Below are 21,238 nucleotides of genomic sequence, written 5' to 3'. Positions count from 1 at the left end.
GTTAATAGGATCACATCAGAAATGAACAAAACATATTTACAGATAAAAGGATACACTATAAAATATATACATATTTACACATGAAAAATATGCTACAACATTTAGTTCAAGAAGCAGTTTTCAATATCAAAACATCAATGGAAAATGGCATTTTGCTTAGCAGAGTTTTTTTGGATAAGATGCAGTCATAATGGTGAAATGGCTTATGCTACAGAGATAGCAGCACATCATTATATAGAGAGATATGAAGACATAAGAATATTTGCAGGAAAGGATACCATGAGGGGAAGACAGAGAAATGGAGAGAGAGGGGCATGCAGAAGGAAGAGGAGTAAGGAGAGAAGTGTGAGAGATGCAAAGAGAAGAGGGAGGTAGAATGAATGAGAGGCAGTAAGTGAGGGGATGGCAGTATGAGATAAGAAAGGATGAAATAGGGATAAAGGGGTGTGAGATGCATGGGTCATGTGATGCGACGTATCTGAGTGCAGCTGCACTTTGCTTGGGTAAAGAGGTGTTCCTTGAACTGTTGTCTAAACTCCAAGTACATTTGGACTGTTCTGACTGACAGTGGAATGGAGTCCCATAGTTTAGATGCTAGGTAAAGGATGCATGGGCAGTGCTATGAAGTTTAGTTTTTGTAGTTATAGGATGGGTTGAGATTGAGAAATACCACTGAAATTATATATGGGGGGGGGGGGTTGGTGAAAATTTTATGACACAGGAAGATGTCTCGGGAGAAAGGGTTTTATGAATTAGTGATCCTGGTAGGAGGAAGGCTCTCAAATGTACTCAGAGCCATTTTGGCTTTGGTGAGAGTTAGGCAGTGGTGTTAATTAATGGTGCAGTTAGTAATGAACTGGCAGATGTTATTGAAGATGGTTTGCAAGGTGGTGGCATTTTACTTTGAGGTTGCATCTTTTATGTGTAGTACGTATTTGAGTTGAGATAAGAGTATTTCTTTGTCTATGACAACTTTGGCTGGCTTGGACAGAAGAGGCAAAAGCTTGTCTGCCCAAAACAGTAGTGATTTTTTTTTTGCATGTGTTAAGATTTAATTTTAACTCATTCCCTCCAGTAGAGCTCTTTGAGTGTGTACCTTTAACTCCCAGTGGGTGTGGCTTGAGCCTTTAAAAAATTGAAGTTATCACCTTATAATTCTACCAAATACTCATTGACAGAGATCATACCTCTCAACCTCTTAGTGCAAGAAATCCGAAGAAAGACTGGTAAAATGGGAGGACAAAGGCCCAAAAATAGGACATATTTTAAATATTGCTCTTATAAATTTAGAAAGATGCTGGAGTAACAGGGTTTGTTTTAACATACATTTTCTGAAGGATTTGAAGTCTGAGACTCAAATATATGTCATTATTTAGTGACTTCAATCCTCAGATCATCCCAGTGATTTGCCAGAAAACCACAAATTTTATGAGGAACAGACCAAAAATATCCACCAAAAATCTGGACATTCTGCAAAAATCTGGACAGAGGTCAAACATCAATACAATTGTGTTTGCCATCATGTATGTTTCAAGATAAAATATTCCGATGACTTTTATGTAGCATAGTTTGGGAATTATCAATGCAAGTGCAGTAGGAGGTAACCCCAGAAATGCCTGCAGATGCACTCAGCTGTAATGAGTTAATTAAGTCTGATTGTTGTTTAAAGAGCAGTAGTTTCCCTTATAGCTCAAATGTGACTCTATGAAACACAGAAGAATGATGTTGCTTTTGCATTACTTTTTCTGAATTAAGCATTGTACAACTACTGTATTTGGTTATGAGAAAATGATCAGAAGTGAAAGGAATAGTAAAGAAAAGAAGGACCAGTCCTGCATTATCAGTCTGTCTGCAGTTGACATTCGGTCTTGCTCTCAGACCAGATTTCATGTTATCTCTGTTTAAGCCTACTTAAAGGCTTTCAGTGAACAGTACAGTTTTATTTCGCACTGATTAATTATTCATCTCCATATGCAGCCTACTTTCCACATGGCATTATTAAAATGCCATGATATTATGTTAGCTTCACAGTGGATAAGACAAGAGCCATCTGTACAGCATCTGAAACAGAATGTTTGACTTTTAACTATGAGCACTGAAAGAGGAGCAAGGGTACTGTCATCCAAATGTAAAATGGCCGGAACTGACTGAAACTGGGCATGGAGCAGATATATGCTAGGAAGCTCATTACAAACTATCAGCAGCGGATAGTATGGATAGTATGGAATCGATGTTTGTCAATCCATTTCCCCCTGCTTTCATGAGCCTGTTTGAACATATATTTGGTTCAATTAAGAAAATATTTCTTAGAGAGATTTTAAAAGAAGACATGTGATAAAATGTTTTACATCTGCCCCAAAACAAATGCTTAACAAACTGTGTACTATTCAGAAAGAAAGGAAGGAAGGATGTTCACAAGGTAGGCTGGTAATTACTACTTTGTGACTTAAAATGATTACATTCCCTCATATTGTGAGATTCCTTGACATTTCTACCTAACAAACAAGAGTCATATGCAGCTAAGGTGATTCATCATGTAGAAGCAGATACAGTAAGGACACATTCACTTCTCACAGGTGCTTTACCTGACCAGCTCATAGCAGAACTTAACTGTAGCTCTCCTGCGTAGCATATCATTGCAATTGTTCCTAAAGTTTTTGAATGTCATATTCCTGAGGTTCTCTGGATTCAGACCACACAAAGCAAACCAAGGAGAAGTTTCTGATGAAGAATCAGCTCTGTATATGGATAATAAATGGCAGTGCAGATGACCACAAAGCATGCCTCCTCAATAAATACCACATACCTATTAAATGTAAGAGAACAGTATTAGGAAATGTCAGTGGATTCATTTGGCTAACATTATAAGGAAGCCTAAACTCTATTAGATGTTATTTGCCTGCAATATGTTTTTTTTTTTTTTCTTTGTAATGACTCGGAGCTTTTCTCCTCAGGCCTCTACTGAAAATGGACATATATCCAATTAGACTAGCCCGGTCAACAAATGTTAAATAAATAAATAAATGTTACAAGGAACACAAGCTGTGATATGCTTACTTTAAGTAATGCAACATTTGAACTGCATCCTAATTATACGAGTACTTTACAAGTCCTTCACCCTAATTTACAAAATTCTGCAAGAATTCTTTTGCAGAGTTGCTGAGAAGCTAAGTGTAAAGGTTGTGGGTTCTCTTCTCATTCCTAGTGTTTGGATTGTTTCCAATACTGACACTGCTGTGCAGTACAAGAGATGTGCTGTACTCATGAGTGGTCATCTTTTGGATGAAATGGTAAACCTGAGTTGGTGGTAGCTCAGGTAGATTCCAAAGATCCCATGGTACTTATCAAAAAGAATGGAGGAAGCTCCCCTTTGTCAGTATGAATACCACCTTGGGTCTCTCCTGAAAAGAGGCCATTAGCCAACCTGGTGAACAGAATGTAAATAAATAAATAAATAAAAGAGAGCTTTACAAGTGTGTATGATACTACATTATAAAAAAGGCAAAATGTGATGCATCGGGCTTCTAAAGTAATATATTACATATAATGACTGTAATACTTTCACCTTTAGTAGTTGCTGTACACGGTATTACAAGCAGACAGGGAAGCCTCAGGCTTGTCTCAGATGTTTATAGTGATAGCAGCAAGCACTTTAATGTATGTTGCATGGTTTGCCAGTTTAGGTGATAGCATACCAGTATGAGTTGTAATGTACAGTCTATAGCAGGACTGTGTGCTTCTCTAACCATAACAATATGCCAAGCAAACAACTGTGCTTGCAGCATTGCATGCATGCAATTGTGTTTCTGCACACCTGCATTGCTCACTTCAATATAAAAATCTGTTCCTTATTGAAAGTTTGTAATCAGCACCTTTATGATTATGTATCCCTCTCAGGACGACATAAATGTCAATATCCATAATATATTCCACAGATATTAGTAGAATGTGTTGATAGTACAACTGCACACTAGCCAGAGTCTTGGGTATCCTTTACAAATATGCCTTGTCTGGCAAGATCAGATGCTAAATACTACATGATGGAGTACTGCATACCAGCAACATGAAATACTCCATCATGCAGTACTGCATGCTGCTGGTATGCAGTACTCCATCATGTAGTATTTAGCATCTGATCTTGCCATTTTAGATATTATGATTTTTGAAACTACAAAGGCAGCGGTGTTTCCATATTCATAAAGGATACGCACACCTCAAGAATGGTAGCCCAACATAACACATCAGAGATACTTCAGGTGCAGCTAACATTGGGTAAGACAGCGATTCAGGTCGTAGCCTGTTATAGGTCCCCAACTATGTCCCAAGACTCACACTCCACATTCCTAAGCACCCTGGAGAATATTAGTGTCCAACCTAACACTCTCATACTAGATGACTTCAACTACCCCTCCATTAACTGGGAAAACTACTCATGTACCAATACACTTGCCCAACGTTTCCTGGAATTCATTAATTCCAATGCCTTGGACCAGCTGTTTCTTACCCCCACTAGAGGTAGCAACATCTTTGACCTGTTCATTACTAACCGGAGCAACTGTTGCCCTACACCAGTAGTCAACTCCTCCCTGGTTAGATCCGATCACAAAGTAATCACTTTGGAAATCTACATCCCTCCCAACCCCCCCCCCCCCTCGCAAAGGTAACCACCATGAAAAACTTCTCCAAAGCTAACTTTGGACTCCTAAAAACAGAGGTGGCTAACTTCACGCCACCCATGCAAATGGAGAATAGTTGCATGACCGCCAAATCATACACCAATGCACTGTATGAACACGTACACAAATGCATGAATCTCACCATACCCAATAGAACCAAGATGCTTTCCTCCAAAAAACAGAAGCCAATCTGGTAGTCCCCGGCCATAAACAAACTCTACAACAGAAGGAGGAAACTGAAGCAGAATAAGGTGAAGTCTCAAGACTGGAAAAACTCCCTTATCAGCCTCAACAAAAAGTTGAGACCCTCATCAATCCTCTGAAGCTAGCTATGAAAACAGAATTGCAGCAGATAGTAAAGACAATCCCACAGCCTTCTATAGTTATGTAAAGAATCTCCACAGCAATACCCAGATTTGCTCTGAGCTACTGCACAATGGTACCTCCTATACCGAGCCAACAGATATTGCCAATATACTGGCCGACAGATTCAGTGCCAACTTTACCCCTCGCTCCCCCCCAAAGGTCCAATCACAATACCATTAGATTGCCAGGCACCCAGTATTACTGCGGCACAGGTTAAAACAGCACTGTCCAATACCAAGAATACAGCTTCTGTGGGACCTGACACTATCCCTGGCTGGGTATTAAATGAACTACAGAGTGAACTGGCACCTCACCTGTGTGCCATGTTCAATCACAGCCCCACCTCAGGCTTTGTCCCTACCGAATGGTGCACTGCTACAGTCATCCCTCTCCACAAAGGAGGAGTGACTACAGACCCTGGAAACTGTCGCCCCAGTAGCCTGATAAGTCTGATATGCAAAGCTATGGAATGCTTCATCATGGACCTAATAAACAAGGATATAAGGAATCTCCAAACTGTGGATCCCACACAGTTTGGTTTTGTGAAGGATAGATCATGCCTGCTCAACTTGGTTGACTTCTTTGAGTCAGTCACCAGAGCTGTGGATGAAGGCAAGGTGGTTCATACAGCCTACCTTGATCTGGCCAAGGCATTTGATACCATTCCCCACTCAGGAATCATAGAAGAACTCACTAAGCTAGGCATCAACCCCTATACCACTAGGTGGGTTGCAAACTGGCTCACAGATACAACCCACAGTGTGAAAGTAGCTGACTCCAAGTCAGACAGTCGACCAGTCATGAGTGAAGTCCCACAGGGATCAGTCCTGGGTCCTCTCCTATTTGGTATCCACTTCTCAGACATCCAGGCCAACACGAAGGGACTCTGGCTGACAAAGTTCAAAGACAATTGCAAGTTGGGAGCCATTATTAACTCCCCAAGTGATGTTGACATCCTACATAAAGGCCTCACTGAGACCAACGACCGGTGTCAGAACCATAGCCTTAGGCTCAATGCCAAACAAATGTGTTGTCATCCCCTTTGGAAAAAACCCAGTTCCCATGAATTACCACATCAACGGTAGTAACACAGAAGGCATTATAAGAGATCTGGGAACACAGGTTGACAGCAACCTCTCTTTTGACCACCACATTTCCACTGTGGTCAGAAAGTCCTTCAATGTGGCACATCTGATTACTAAGGGTTTTGCATCAAGGCAGAAAGAGGTCATTGTCTCCCTCTACTCTTCCCTCATTAGGCCAATCATCAAGTACAATGCCCCATTTGGCATGTACCTCACTAGACACCTGCAACAACTGGAGAGGCCGCAAAAGTACCTCACAAAGAGGATCCTAGGCCTTAAACATTTGTCCTATATGGACAGACTCAAAAAACTCCAACTATTCTTTCTCTCTCATATCGCCTACTTAGAGGCAATCTCTGCTTCACTTACTTACAAAGCCATATCTGACCCAGGTCTGTTAGAAAAGCTACATCTAAAGAAATCCCAATCCCTCCACACTACACACTCCAGAGACCTCAACCTCATTACCACAATCAAGAGAACATGCTGGAGGGACAGGTTCATAACGCAGAGACTGCCCATGCTATGGAATAGACTTGTAAACCAAAACGCTAACACCAACGGTCCACAGGAAATCCAAGTTTATTGCCAGAAAGTCACACAAAAGGAACAACTGCACCACACGAACCACAAAAGTAAACACTAATGCTTCCAAATCACGTTTTCGTCACCAACTTCTTCAGAAATACAAGGAGTTCTGTAACTATTTAACTCTCTCTGTAACAGTTATTTAAAAATGTGATTTGGAAGTGTTAGTGTTTACTTTTGTGGTTCGTGTGGTGCAGCTGTTCCTTTTGTGTGACTTTCTGGCAATAAACTTGGATTTCCTGTGGACCGTTGGTGTCAGCGTTTTGGTTTACTGGTTTATTTCGACACCTACCATATTCCTTGTTTTTATGGAATAGACTTCCCATACATGTCAAACAGAGCACCTCACTGGCCCTCTTCAAGAGAAATCTTGATGAGTGGACGGGAAATAGAAAATTCACTCTGGGGATCACTCCAGTGGCTCTAGTTGACAGAGGCACTGGGAACTAAGGTCGGATGGCATGATGCCAGGATAATCCTATGGGCTAGGCTTGTAACGGCTCCAGGGCCATTAGCCTAGTACACACCTATGAACTTATGAACCATATATATATATATATATATATATATATATATATATATATATATATATATATATAAAAGCTGCTAACCGGGGAGAGTGCAAGGGGGCTTCCCCTCTATGTAAACTAGCTTTTATTTTTACAGATTATGATTTTTGATATTTTGAGTTTCTGTATTTTGCATTTTGATATTATGAGTTTTCAGTCAAATGAATGAATTATGTAAATAGATGGAGAGACAGATATATGTACATACACGGGTCTACTTCTAAATTTCGAACTTTCAAAACATCGACTTTCTTATGCATTGAAGTTTTGAAACTTTAAAATTTAAATAAAAAAATAAAAACAAAAAAAATATTTTTTTTTTTTTTACATTTTTGCAGAAGGGCAAGCCCCCCTGCACCCCCACACCCCCTGCTAATTAAATATATCAACTCTGAGATTGCACTACAGTGAGGAAAATGGTAATTTTACAATGACCCCCCCATTAATATTCCAAAACGTGCAAGCTGATTGGTCAACGTGCCCATTGTAAATCAGACTTATACTAATGGAAAAAGGGCTGGTTGCCCGGGCTTTTTCCATTAGTACAAGTCTTTTTTTTTTGTGTGTTGGACAGCAACGGAGAACAGAAGAGCTCCATTGCTGTTATCTCACTATGTTAAACCTCCTTTCTCCATTGCTTCCATACACAGCTCTGATGTACTGCGTAACCATATGCATGCGCAGTACATCAGAACTTTAGCAGAATGCTGGACAGCTGCGGAAAAGCAGCAAGGAGGCATTATACAATGCCATTATTTAAGAAAAGTAAGTATTTTTTTTCTTAAATAATGTCAATGTATAATAGCAATAACCCATTTTTGGGTTACTGGGTTACCCAAGGTTGTCTTTGTTTGGCCACTCGAGCTTCGCCCTCGTGACCAAACCACACCAACCGTGGGTAAATCCAGCTTTACCCACACCCAGGCGTGGGTTATTGCTTAAATGTACCATTCTGTGCTATACAGCGATCTCCATTTAAATGGTTCGAAGTTACACATACACATGTATTTATAGTAAGATGTAGAACAAGGTAACAACAGACTTCAGTAGCTGTACACAACACAGTTCTTGGTAAAGCATATTACCAAGGGGACAGATTGGACTACACTGGCACACTACAGACTGCAGCGACCCTTGAGTCTGTCTCACAAAAATAACTGAGAAGGTGATCACTGATGTATTGTACAACTCAACCAAGGCTTTAAAATTCTACACTTATGAATAGTTGGAAACTCATCTAAGAGCATGGGAACAATAGCAAAAACATTAAGCTAACAGTATTTACTGAGTCACTTAGCAAAGGACAGTAAAGAGGAAAAATCCAGAGCTACAAATACAGGACAGGTTGGCATGTGACAAAGATGTATAGGCTGAATAGGACATTGTCTAGTTTCATTGTTTAGTGAATTAACTGGTGTGTAAATATGAGCTTGAGCTGTGGATTTGATTAATAGACATACAAAACAGAATAGTATATAAACAGAATATACAGCCATAATACCAAAACTAACAATAAGTGCATTTAGGAGAATGGAAAGAGCACTAAGATTATTAAGGGTTTGAATCCAGAGCAACACCTAAGAATTTGTAATTTATATCTAGTCCTGTGTTTGGGCTCATAGCAAGCAGATAACTAGCATGAAGGAAGGGTGCTTCTTGCGGCTGATGATTGACAATTTGACTGTTTTCTTTTTCTGCATTACAACACCGAGAAAAATTATGTTACCAAAGAAAAAAGTTTTCAAGCCATGGAGCTCATCTATATACAGGAAGATGTTTTAATAACTGCAAGGAACTCATTTATAAATAGCAACACAGAGAGTGTACAGGAAGGGAATCCTTGAGAATTCAAGAACTATAGAATCAGTACATTAAAAGCATGAATGCCCTAGAGGATTTTCATCAAGTGGGACCTCTGGTTTAAATAGAACTAGTTAATGACATTCTTGGGTAGACTTGCATATGTGAGGCATCACATGACTGACTGTGTTAAATAATATTACAAGCTTTACACTGGTCCGTTAAAATAGCTTTGACTACTGAATCCATACCTTGGGAAGAGGGTATGAAGCATGTAAAACAGAAAAATACTATGGAGGTTTGTTGATCTCTAAATCCATGTTCTTGGGGGCAGAATATGTTATGTTGCAACACTGCTCAGGTATTACCAGTAACACAAGCTTTGCAGTATCTAGAGAAAGGACGAAAATATGGACCTGTTATTAGTAGGATGGTTTTATTGCATTCTTTGTAAATGAAGATGATCAGAGAATATTTCAAGCAGAAGAAAGCAGTTTAAAGGAAGAGACTTTTTTTAAAATGGCAAGTGGTGTATAGAAGTACAGATTTAAGAGTTTTCAGAAAGACCATGGAGCTGTGAAACAACTATGTGTGCTCACCTTGAAAAAAAGAGTTCTTGAAAATCACATGAGATTTCACTCTGGGTATGGGATGTGAAAGCATGAAGGGAGACCTGAGAGTTGGTATGGTGGTGAGCACAATGTTGTAGACTTCAGTGATTTGCTCCATCAAGCACCTGGAGGGTGTCATCCCACATAGTGAAAGAGCATGGGTTCTTTATAGGTTCACAGGGAGGTACTAGGCTATTGGCCCAAGGGCCTAAGTAAGCCTAGCCAGCAAAGTTCCCTGGCTTACGCCAACCCAAGAAAGTTAATTTCCTGTGCCCCTGTTGAGCAGAGCCACAGAAGTGATCCCCCAGGGTGTATTTCCTATTTCCCATCCACTCATCAAGATTTTTCTTGAAGAGTGTTAATGAGCAACTTTGCTTGACATAGATGGGTAGCCTGTTTCAGAGTATGGGAAATCTCTGGGACAGGAATCTAACCCTCCAGCAAGTCCTGTTTATTGTGTTGACATAGTTTAGGTCCCTAGAGCATGTAGTTCAGAGGGATTGGGATTTCTTTAGGTGTAGCATGTCCAACAGCTCTGGGTTTGACATAGCTTTATATGTTAGGCAGAGATCATCTCGGAGTAAGCGATAAGCTACAAAGTAAAGCTGGAGTTTTTTTAGATGATCAGTGTAGGGCATCTTTTTGAGGCCAGTAATTCTCTTTGTGAGGTACTTCTGTGGCCTTTCCAGCTGCTGCAGATGTCTTGTGAGGTATATTCCAAAAGGGGCATTGTACTCTATAATGGGTCTAATGAGTGTCAAGTAGAGGGGATCAATGACCTCTTTCTTCCTGGATGAGAACCCTTTTGTGATGAGGTGTGCCATGTAGAAGGATTTCCTGACTACTGTGGCAATGTGGTTATCAAAGGAGAGACTACTGTCCACCTGGGTCCCAAGGTCTCTTATCATGCATTCGGTGTTAAGAAGACTGCTGCCTATGTGGTAGTTCATGGGTACAGAGTTTTTACCAAAGGGGATAACAATGCACTTTTTGGCATTGAGCTTGAGGCCATGGCTCTGACACCAGGCATCTGTCTCAGTGAGGCCCCTCTGTAGGATGTCCACATCATTTGGGGACTCGACTATAGCTCCTAGTTTGCAGTTATCTGTGAACTTCATTAGCCAGAGGCCTTCTGTGTTAGCCTGTACTTCAGAGGGGTCTATATTACCAAATTGAAAAACCCTTTACACGAATACCTAAACGTCGACACCTGTAACGCGAACCGCAAAAATCCAGAATGCACTAAACAGCGAAAAATAAAATAACGAACTGTCATAGTCGGCCAACCCCACCACCCGCTACATACTACCTACCCAAACAAAATAAATAAACCACATACATACACTAACTAAACCCTACTTCTAACCTAAAGTGAAGCACCAAACCCCAACTTCTAACCCTACACTAAACCCCACATACACAACTAACTATGCACTATCCTTAACCCCTCCCTAACCCTAAGGTCTGTAACTACTGCACACATCCCCTACAGACATACACCCAAAAAAATAAATAATACACATACATACATTTAACAAAACCCTACTTCCAACACTACACTAAACCCCACATACACAACTATCTATGCACTATCCTTAACCCCTCCCTAACCCTAAGGTCTGTAACTACCGCACACTTCCCCTACAGACATACACCCAAAAACAATAAATAATACACATACATACAGTTAAATAAAACCCTACTTCTAACACTACACTAAATCTTATATACATTACCTATCTATTCACTTACCTTAACCCACATCCTAACCCTAAAATCCTATCACACACTTACCTTACAGAGCTATACCGCAGACGGGCCAACCATTACACTTCGACATTTACATTTTTGCTGTTTTGGATGTTCGGCGTTTCTGTCTTTCACGCAAAACGTGTCGCTCTTTTCGTATTCGCGATTACGGTCTTTCAATCTGGTAATAGGAACCCACTTCAGAAAAGTAGATACCAAATAGGAGAGGTCCCATGACTGAACCCTGTGGTACTCCACTTGTCATTGGTTTGAAGTCAGATTTGGAGTCTGCAACTTTTACACTGTGGGTTTTGTCAGTGAGCCAGTTGGCAACCCATCTTGTGACATAGGGATTTATACCTAGTTTAGTGAGTTTAACTATAATTCCAGAATGGGGGATGGTGCTGAAAGCCTTGGAGAGGTCAAGATAGGCTGTGTGAACCACCTTACCCTCGTCTATGGCTTTGGTGACTGCCTCAAAGAAGTCAACCAGATTCAGGAGGCAAGATCTGCCTTTCACAAACCCAAACTGGGTGGGGTCCAGAGTTTGGAAGTTACCAATATCTTTGTTTGTGAATTCCATGATGATACGTTCCATGGCCTTGCAGAAAAGGCTCATCAGGCTAATAGAGCGATAGTTCCCAGGATCAGTGGTGGCTCCCTCTTTGTGGAGTGGGACAACTGTTGCTGTGTGCCATTCAATGGGCACAAAGCCTGACGTGAGGCTATGATTGAACACGGTGCTTAGGTGGGGAGCCAGTTCATTCTAAAGTTCATGTAAAACACAGCCTGGGATGTTGTCCGGTCCCATGGATGCTGTTTTTTGGCTTTAGAGAGTGCTGCTTTTACCTGTGAAGTTGTGATTACAGGGTCTCTGCATTCTTCCTGTATAGATATGGGCCCTTTAGGGGGTGAGAGGGGGGTAAAGTTAGCACTGAACCTATCTGCCTGGTTGTTGGCAATATCAGTTGGTTCTGTAATTTTTGTGCCATTGTGCTATAACTCAGAGCAGATCTGGGTGTTGCCATTGAGATTCTTGACATAGCTATAGAATGCTTTGTGGTTGTCCTTAGAATCAGTGGCAATCTTGTTTTCATAGCTAGCTTTGGAGGATCTTATAAGGTATCTCAGCTTCTTGCTGAGGCTGACCAGGGAGCTCCCCTCATGGGATTTTACTCTCTTTTGCAACAATTTCTTCCTTTGTTGTAGAGTTTATTTATGGCAGGGGACCACCAGATTGGCTTCCTTTTTTTGGAGGATAGCATCTTGGTTCTGTTTGGGATAGCACGATCCATGCACTCATGTTAAGTGCTTATAGAGTGCATCTGTGTAGGATTCAGCAGTCATAACTGTATTGTACATCTGCATGGGTGTCATGAGGTTCACCACTTCTGTCTTAAGAAGCATGAAGTTGGCTTTGGAGAATTTTTTACCATGGTTTCCTTAATGGGGTTCGGGCGGGATGTGGATATCTAGGGTGATTAGCTTATGGTCGGATCTGACCAACGAGGAGTTGATTTCAGGTGTGGAACACCAGTCACTCATGTTGGTAATGACTAGGTCTAGGATATTGTTGCCCCTGGTGGGGGTGTGGATAAGATGATCCAGGGCATTCGAATTTATGAATTCTAGAAAGTGCTGAGTGAAGGAGTTGGTAAATGAGTAGTTTTCCCAGTTAATGGTGGGGTAGTTGAAATCACCCAATATTAGGGTGTTTGCTTGAACCCTAATATTTTCCAGTATATCAAGAAAAGAGGAGTAATATTTTCCAGTATATCAAGAAAAGAGGAGTGGGAATCCTGGGGCATGGTGGGGGATCTGTAGCAAGCTACAATTTGGATTGTAGTTTTGCCCAGAGTTAGTTGCACTTGGATAACCTTGGCTGCATTATGCTGAGCAACTAGCCTGGAGGTGTGGCTATCCTTAATGAATATGGACACACCTCCACCTTTGGTGTTTCGGTCCAGGTTAGATGGCTGAAAAGTGTGGTATGAGTTATAGCCTGGTAATGCAGGGGTGCTCTCTGGAGCCTTGAACCAGGTCTCAGTCACTGCACAGACATCAATGTTCTCCATTTCAAGGATTGCCTCGAGTGAGTGCATTTTGGGATTTAGACTTCTAGCATTGAGTAGCATTACCCTCAGTTTTTGCTTGCCTGTTTCTGTTATCTTAGATTATCTTAGGTTATCTTAGATTCCAAGACTAAATTCATCAATAAGTTATGGTTATCAGCATTATGTCTGATCTTCAATGCTCTATAAAAAATGGCTTAGGAAAAGTGACTACAATGGGTTTTGTATTTATCTATCCATAAGAGTATGTGGTTATGCTGAAACTATCTAGTGGTGAATATAGGTGTTATTTTATTCCCTTACTTGTGTAAAAGAGCATAAGACCTCAAAATGGCTCTGCCTGTGGCTGGTCAAGAGAGCTATATTTTATTTATTTATTTTATTTGACATTTGTTAACTGGGTTGGTCCAGCTGAGCCAAGGACCCATTTTCAGTGGACACCCAAGGGAGAAAGCTCCAATATATAAAGAAAAAACTTGGAAAGATATACATACATTTGATACAATGGACATAATGGTACATTCATGTAGTACAAGGAAAATAAGTATCATTCAGACAACACTAAGGCTCATGAAACCAATAGAACATTCCTATTTTGAACATATATACAATGTTTAAAAGGCATAATATGTGTTTATACAAAAGAGACAAAAATACAGAGTTATAAGTTCTCTCAGTGTGCTTCACAAGTATAATCAGTAAGTCATGTAGAGGCTTGGCATGAACATGTCCAGGTATGTAGTAGATGAAGTTTTAACTCTCTTTTGAAGTGGTGTTGTTGGGAGATGTTTCCTATACTAAGGGTGTGTGTGTTCCATCTATCTGCTATTGTGTACTTATACAGGGACTTTCCTATGCTCTTTTTAGGTTTTTAGACATCAAGGAGATTTTTATCAGTTGTACGGAGGTGCCAGAGGGGAGTATAGTAAGATACAAGGTTGGAGAGACAGGGGCAGGAAGAGGGGTTATAGAGAATAGTGTGTGTGATATGTAGTTGATGAAGTAGTAGTTGATGAAAGAATTCAGGCCAGTGAAGCTTTTTTAGGGCTAGACATTGATGGTTATTGTGGTGGGGAGAATTAGCAGTGAATCTGGCAATTTTATTGTATGTTTGTGTCAGTTTGGACAGTAGAGTAGACTGGATGTTAGTAAGGATAGTGGCGGCATATAGTAGACTTGTTAAGAGGAGTGACTGGGCCAGGGAGAGTTTGGCGGCTTGTGTAAGGAATTTTTGGTTTCTGTATAGAAGTCCAAGTTTCTGGTGAGTTTTCTTTAAACACTATTGGATGTGCATGTCAAATTTTAGTTAATAATCTATAATGGTGTCCATTAGTTTAGTATGTGGTTCAGATTTAATAATGGTATTGTTGTGTGAAGTGACGATAAAGGAGGATTTGTGATGTTTCAGCATTCTGAGAAAGAAAAGAAGGAGTTTAGTTTTTTTTTTTTTTAGGATTTAATATTAACTAGTTATTGGAGAGCCAAGGTTCAATGGATGAGAAGGCATTTTGAGTGAATATTAACAGATCGGAAACAATATGGACAGTGGAGATAAGTGTGGAATCGTCAGCATACTGTAGTAGAGTACAGCCTGTACAAGCAGTATGTAGTTCATTTGTGAAAATGTTGAATAAGAGGGGGCCCAGGATAGATCTTTGAGGGATGTCTGTGTTGACTGGACAAAAGGGGAGAAGACGGTTTGCCAGCAAACAGACTGTTGTCTATTATAGAAATAGCTGGAGAGGAGATGGAGAGGTTGAGATTTGACAGTTTATTTAGTAGTTTAGAGTAGGAAACTGTATCAAAACCCTTAGAGAGATTAAGGAATAAACTGGAGATGAGCATATTATTATCACGGGCCTTGGCAACTGACTAAGTGAAAGAGAGTAATGCAGTGGATGTACTGTGGTGGGGCCTAAAACCGTGTTGGGTAGAGGTTAGTAGGTTATTGTCCAGCAGGCATTTGATTAACTGGGTGCTTATGCACTTCTCAAGAATTTTGGAGATAGGGACAGAATGACAAGTCTGTAATTAGAAGGGTCAGTGGAGTTTCCACCCTTATGTAGTGGGATTGTAAAGATGGATTTCCATGTGTTAGGGACACAGGCTTTTTTAATGGATCTATTTATTAGTATAGAGATTGGATAGGCAATAGTATCTGCAGCGATTTTGAGAAAGTAAGAAGGTAGTTAGTCAGCTGAGGGGGAGCATGGTTTAAGCTTAAGCAAGAGAGATTTGATATAGGTGTCGGGGACTGGTTTAAATGAAAAGGAGTTGGATGGCGTATTGCTTAGGCATGGATGAGGAGTCGAGGAAGTGTTGTTAGTTTGGGTTAGTTTTTGGATAGTTTCTATAAAGTAGTTGTTAAGGAGAGTGGCTATTTCAGTAGTAGAGTTATTGGGGAAAGGGTTGGGTGTGGCAGGGTTACCAGGATACTGAAGTTTGTTAATGGTAGTCCAGGATATTTTTTGATTATATTGTTGGTTTGACTGGTTTAAGTGGAAAAATTTCTTTTTATCAGTTTTGACTAGTTTTTTTTTTTTTTGTCATGTTTCTTTGTTTAAGGTAGTAGAAATTATGGTGTTAAATGCAGTCATGGCATCACCAAAAAATGAAACTGTGTAGAAAAGATCCCAAAAGCAGAGAAAAATCTGTCTGGGAAGGCTGGGAATATCTAGACTGGAAGACATCTGAGCTCTGGGGTAATCTGTATCAAGGGGGCAGAGAGCACTACCAGAGGCATAACCAGGATTTTGGCATACTACACCAGTTCTAGAATGCAGCCACTGTCCATGAGTGTAGCCCAGCCAGCTTCAGAAAGTACAGGCTTAAGCAAAGAAAAAAGCCAATCTGGCACTATGAAAAGAAAAGCTGTTTAAGATAATAGCTAATCATAATCCCTAAACTATGGTTAGCAGTGATGTGGCCTTAGCTTAACTCACTAACTCTAAAATTTGCACCAAAGACTCTGTTACCTCTTCATGTGTTCACCTGAGCCTTGAACATGTCCATATTCCCCACTCCCTGATTTCTTTAGGAACAACATTCCATATCCTTGGGATGGTCTGAGAAATAAACTTGGTTCTCAATACTGATTTATTCATGTATGTTTTAAAATTCAAGTGGGAATATCTATGATAAATAAACTACATATTAACTCAAGATTAAGCAATGCTTGCTTCATTTCACCTTTATTTATGTTATATGCTAGTATTAATTCCCCACTATAGTATCTATAATGAACTGAATAAAGTTGAAGAGCCTTATATCTTTCCATATAAATACAATGTTTCCATTGATGAAATACTTCTAGTAAACCCCTTTTATACTTGCTCTAATTTACTTAAGTATGTGTTTGCATTTTGTTGATTGCCATTACTTTGACAAATGTGGGGGGGGGTTAATGTCGACAGTACAGAGAGCTGAATGGTGGAAATGGCGATGGTGTGTAATGTCAAGGCAGGTAAGTGGGGTGTGTGTGTGTGTGTGTGTGTGTGTGTGTGTGTGTGTGTGCGTGTGTGCGTGTGTGCGTGTGTGTGCGTGTGTGCGTGTGTGCGTGTGTGCGTGTGTGCGTGTGTGCGTGTGCGCGTGTGCGTGTGTGTGCGTGTGTGCGTGTGTGTGTGTGTGTGTGCGTGTGTGCGTGTGTGCATGTGTGTGTGTGTGAGTTAGAGTTAGGGATGAAAGAAGGATAGGTGGTGTATGTTTGTGTGTGACTGTGCATTTTAGGTTAAGGTCAGGATTAGGTTAGGGGAATGATATATTGTTGTTCATGTGTATGTTTGTGCAGCTGAGTGTGTCTTGTGTAGTGGCAGTGTTACTGGAAGGTTATGAAGGTAAGGTGTAGGGTTACGGTAGAGGGAAGGGGCAGCATTAGGTTAGCACCCATTACTAAGATGGGAGGGGGCAGCGATATCCTCTAATTGTTGTGAAAACCTGTTAAGATCCACAATGATTTAAATGAATATAATCAGTGGAGAAAGGACTAGAATCACCAGTCATAATTTCCCAATAAGTTAAGATACTAAGATTATGGGTATAACATAGGGATCTCAACCAAGTATTGTACATGTAGGAAAGAATTTCATTTAAAACAGCTCTTAAGTTATCTATTTTTAATATCTCTGTTATTTCCAAACCAGACTCCTTCATATGATTGAAGAGCTTGCATCTTAAATCATTCACACCACAATGTACAACATTCAGTCCATATTTCAGACAGCTGAGGCATACTCAATAAGTTTTAAACCAGCCAGTGAAGACCCTGTAACATTATCTTTACTTAAATCAGTGATACGTCTCCTCACAGACTTGAACATAGAATCTGATAATGCTAGAATCTCATCAAGACTAGGGTTTGAATTATAAACTCGGTTATTTTCAGCTGCATGTGCCATGTTACCTTCTATTCTCTCTAGCTTCTTATTCACAAAATGTATATATTCCTCCTGGTGAATCCCTTCAGTCATTTTAACATTGTCATCTTCAATTGATAAAACATTTCCTAAGATAGTGTTACAAAGTCATTTCTTTGTGCATGTACTTTTAACTCCTAATATTCCTATATCACTTTCAACACTATAGTGATAAACTCGTTTTGTGCCTTTATTAACCTACTTAATTTATTTTTATCAACCTATTTAGTAACCTGTCATTATCTAACTCCTCAGAGGATAAAACAGTCTTTGAAGTCCCCAGTACTACATTAACTCTTTACTCAATTTCTCCAGTTCATATAATCCTGTTCTCATTTGTCAGTTTGGTTGGAGGTAAAACTGGTATCTCCACTGCCACGTCTTTCCTTTTTGCTTTCCTTCGTACCATTATTGTTTATAACAGTTTCTGGGATCAAAGCAGTGGGTGTTTCATTTACTAGAAACTGCTCTGCTCCTTCCTGGCTTAATAAACTTACTTTACTAACTGAATCGGTAATTTTTAGACTAGCTACTGATTCTTCTTCTATTGCTATAGCGTTAACAGTGTCAATGAACTCCTTAGCCCTCATTTCATTTCTTTAAATTCCAGTCCCTCTTTTCCTTAACGCTCCCATTTTTAAATGGCTTGGCAATGTTACTTGTATGTTTCACTGTTTCTTTATTACTTGTTTTCCTTGTCGAGGTCTCATTTTTAGTAACATTAACATATATATCAGGAGAGTCTTTCTTTAACAACAGACACAGGTCTTTCCTATCTTCTATCCAAACTTCCATAAAATTAGAAATAGTTGGGGTAAAGGTACAATTATTAACCTCTTCACTACTATCTAATCATTTATCTTCAATAATTTTATTCAGTTTCTCTGCTTTCTTGCATTTCAGACAGTACTCATGTTCCATCAATTGATTAAACTTTGAATATATACTACATAGTTTTCACTCATTTAAATAATTATATTTTACTAAATTTTCCAAGGCATATTGATTTACATCATCTGTCATGAACTGTGTTACCACAATCTATCTCCTTAACAACTAATTCAAAGTATGCTAAGAATATTATCTCACTAAGCTTTCTTTCTTACTTACAGAACTCACAGAAAAGCAGAATCCTGTCCTAAAATAGTGCAGTTTATAATTGTATAAACATGCATATGAACACTTTTTTTTGTGTGAAAAGAAAATTTCATTTCACGCCTTTAGATATGATTTTTTTAAAGGGAAGAGGAAAACTGTAAGTCAACACAAAGCAGTTTCAAACTACAAAAGTAAAATTCAACTTTCTCTCTCTCACTATCCACTCATCCAAAGCCCACAAAAAATACAGCCCTGTCCAGCAGTAGATCTGTTTATAACTGCTCCCACCCTACAGCACCTACACATAGCAGAACCACAAATCCCTATCCCTTTAAAGGTCAAAAGGAAAATGTAATCAACACAAAGCATATTTAAACTATAAAAGTAAAATACAGCATCCTTTCTTTCTTTCTCTTTCCCCATGTACATAGCCCACAGAAAAACACAGTCCTGTCATGCAATATGGTTGTTTATAACTGCTCCCATACCTACAGCACCTGTACAAAGAAGATCTACAAATCCCTAGCCCTTAAAAAAACTCTAGGGAAAGGTAGTCAGAGCAGTTTCAAACTACAAATGTAAAATGCAGCTCTCTATTTCCAGACATACAAAGCCAAAGGAAAGCATAGTCCTGATCTATAATATGGCTATTTATAATTGTTCCCACTCCTAAAGCACCTTCACACAGGAAAATCACAAATCCCCAGTCCTTAAAAAACTCGAGCGATGTAGAGTCAGAGCAGTTTCACAAAAGTAAAATGCTGCTTCCTCTCCCTTTTCCACATCTACAGAGCCCAAAGAAAAGCTGAGTACTGTCCTATACAAGGGCTGTTTACAACTGAACTCACCCCATAACACCTGCACACAGGAGACAATCATGCAAAGTCTTCAAAAATTAATTAATTAAATATATAAATACATTCTACCACAGGTTCTGGCTCAAAATATATAATTCTTTGAAGCTGTACATCCTGGAGAACACAGCATATGCCTTGCTATATCGATGCATTTATCTTAGAGCAACTAATATTAACAGAAAGTGACCTTGATGGGTATGGTCCACAAGATGAAGTCATAAAGGGAAGCATGTAATATACTTACAGTTAATGTTGTAAGACTAGTGTTCTGGGCCTCAAACAGATGCCCTATGCAGACCATCTCAAAAAACTCCAGCTTTACTCCGTCGCATGTCGCCTACTCAGAGGTGATCTCTGCCTAACATACAAAGCTATGTCAAACCCAGAGCTGTTGGACATGCTCCACTTAAAGAAATCCCAATACCTCCAAGCTACATGCTCTAGGGACCTAAACCTTGTCACCACAATAAACAGAACATGCCGGAGGGATAGATTCCTTTCCCAGAGACTTCCCATACTCTGGAATAAACTACCTATCTTTATCAAACAAAGCTCCTCATTAGCACTCTTCAAGAAAAATCTTGATGATTGGATGGGAAATAGGAAATTCACCCCGGGGATCACCTCTGTGGCTCTGCTCGACAGTGGCACAGGAAAATAATTTTCTTGGGTGGCAAAAGCCAGGGTACCTTTTTGGCTGGGCTTGTATAGGCCCCAGGGCCGATAGCCTAGTACCTACCTATGAACCTATGTACTGAAGCCCAGACAAAATATTAAATATGCTTCCCTTATGGTGTTTCAGAAAGAGAACTCTTCTTTTGTCATCACTGTTTCTCAGCCTAGTTTAAAAAACTCTTATATATTATGGACACACTTAAGTCATAAAATTTCTATATTATGTTCCCTTTATGTCTTTAATATCCAGTATAAGTAATCATATTATGTTCATTGTCCTGTGCTTAAATATAGCATTTCACTCTTTAGTATAGGCATTCCTTCTTGATTGATGGAGTATTTTAAAGTTAATGGAATACAGGCATTTCCTTGCACTTATAGTGGTCTAAGGATAATTTAGCACAATTCTTACCAGACGGAATTATATTATTTTGTAGTAATACAGATGATATTTCAAATCAAAATGTGTTACACGCATATCTGACAATAATTACTTTGTAGGACAACAGGAGAACATATCTAAAATACACCCAATGCATAGACACCCACTTGATGCAAAATATAGAAATAGTGGGGATAGTTAGTAAATTATTTCACACAGAATATAGTTTAAATTGTGAAAAACAAATCCATGCCTTTCTGTGTTTCTAATAATTTAATTTACAACTCTGTAAATTCTA

This window comes from Protopterus annectens, chromosome 14.part0, assembly GCF_019279795.1.
Source record: "Protopterus annectens isolate FY-2018-M chromosome 14.part0, PAN1.0, whole genome shotgun sequence".
NCBI classification, from domain to species: domain Eukaryota; kingdom Metazoa; phylum Chordata; order Ceratodontiformes; family Protopteridae; genus Protopterus; species Protopterus annectens.
The sequence above is the reverse complement of the archived record's forward strand: the minus strand, read 5'-3'. Positions refer to the sequence as shown.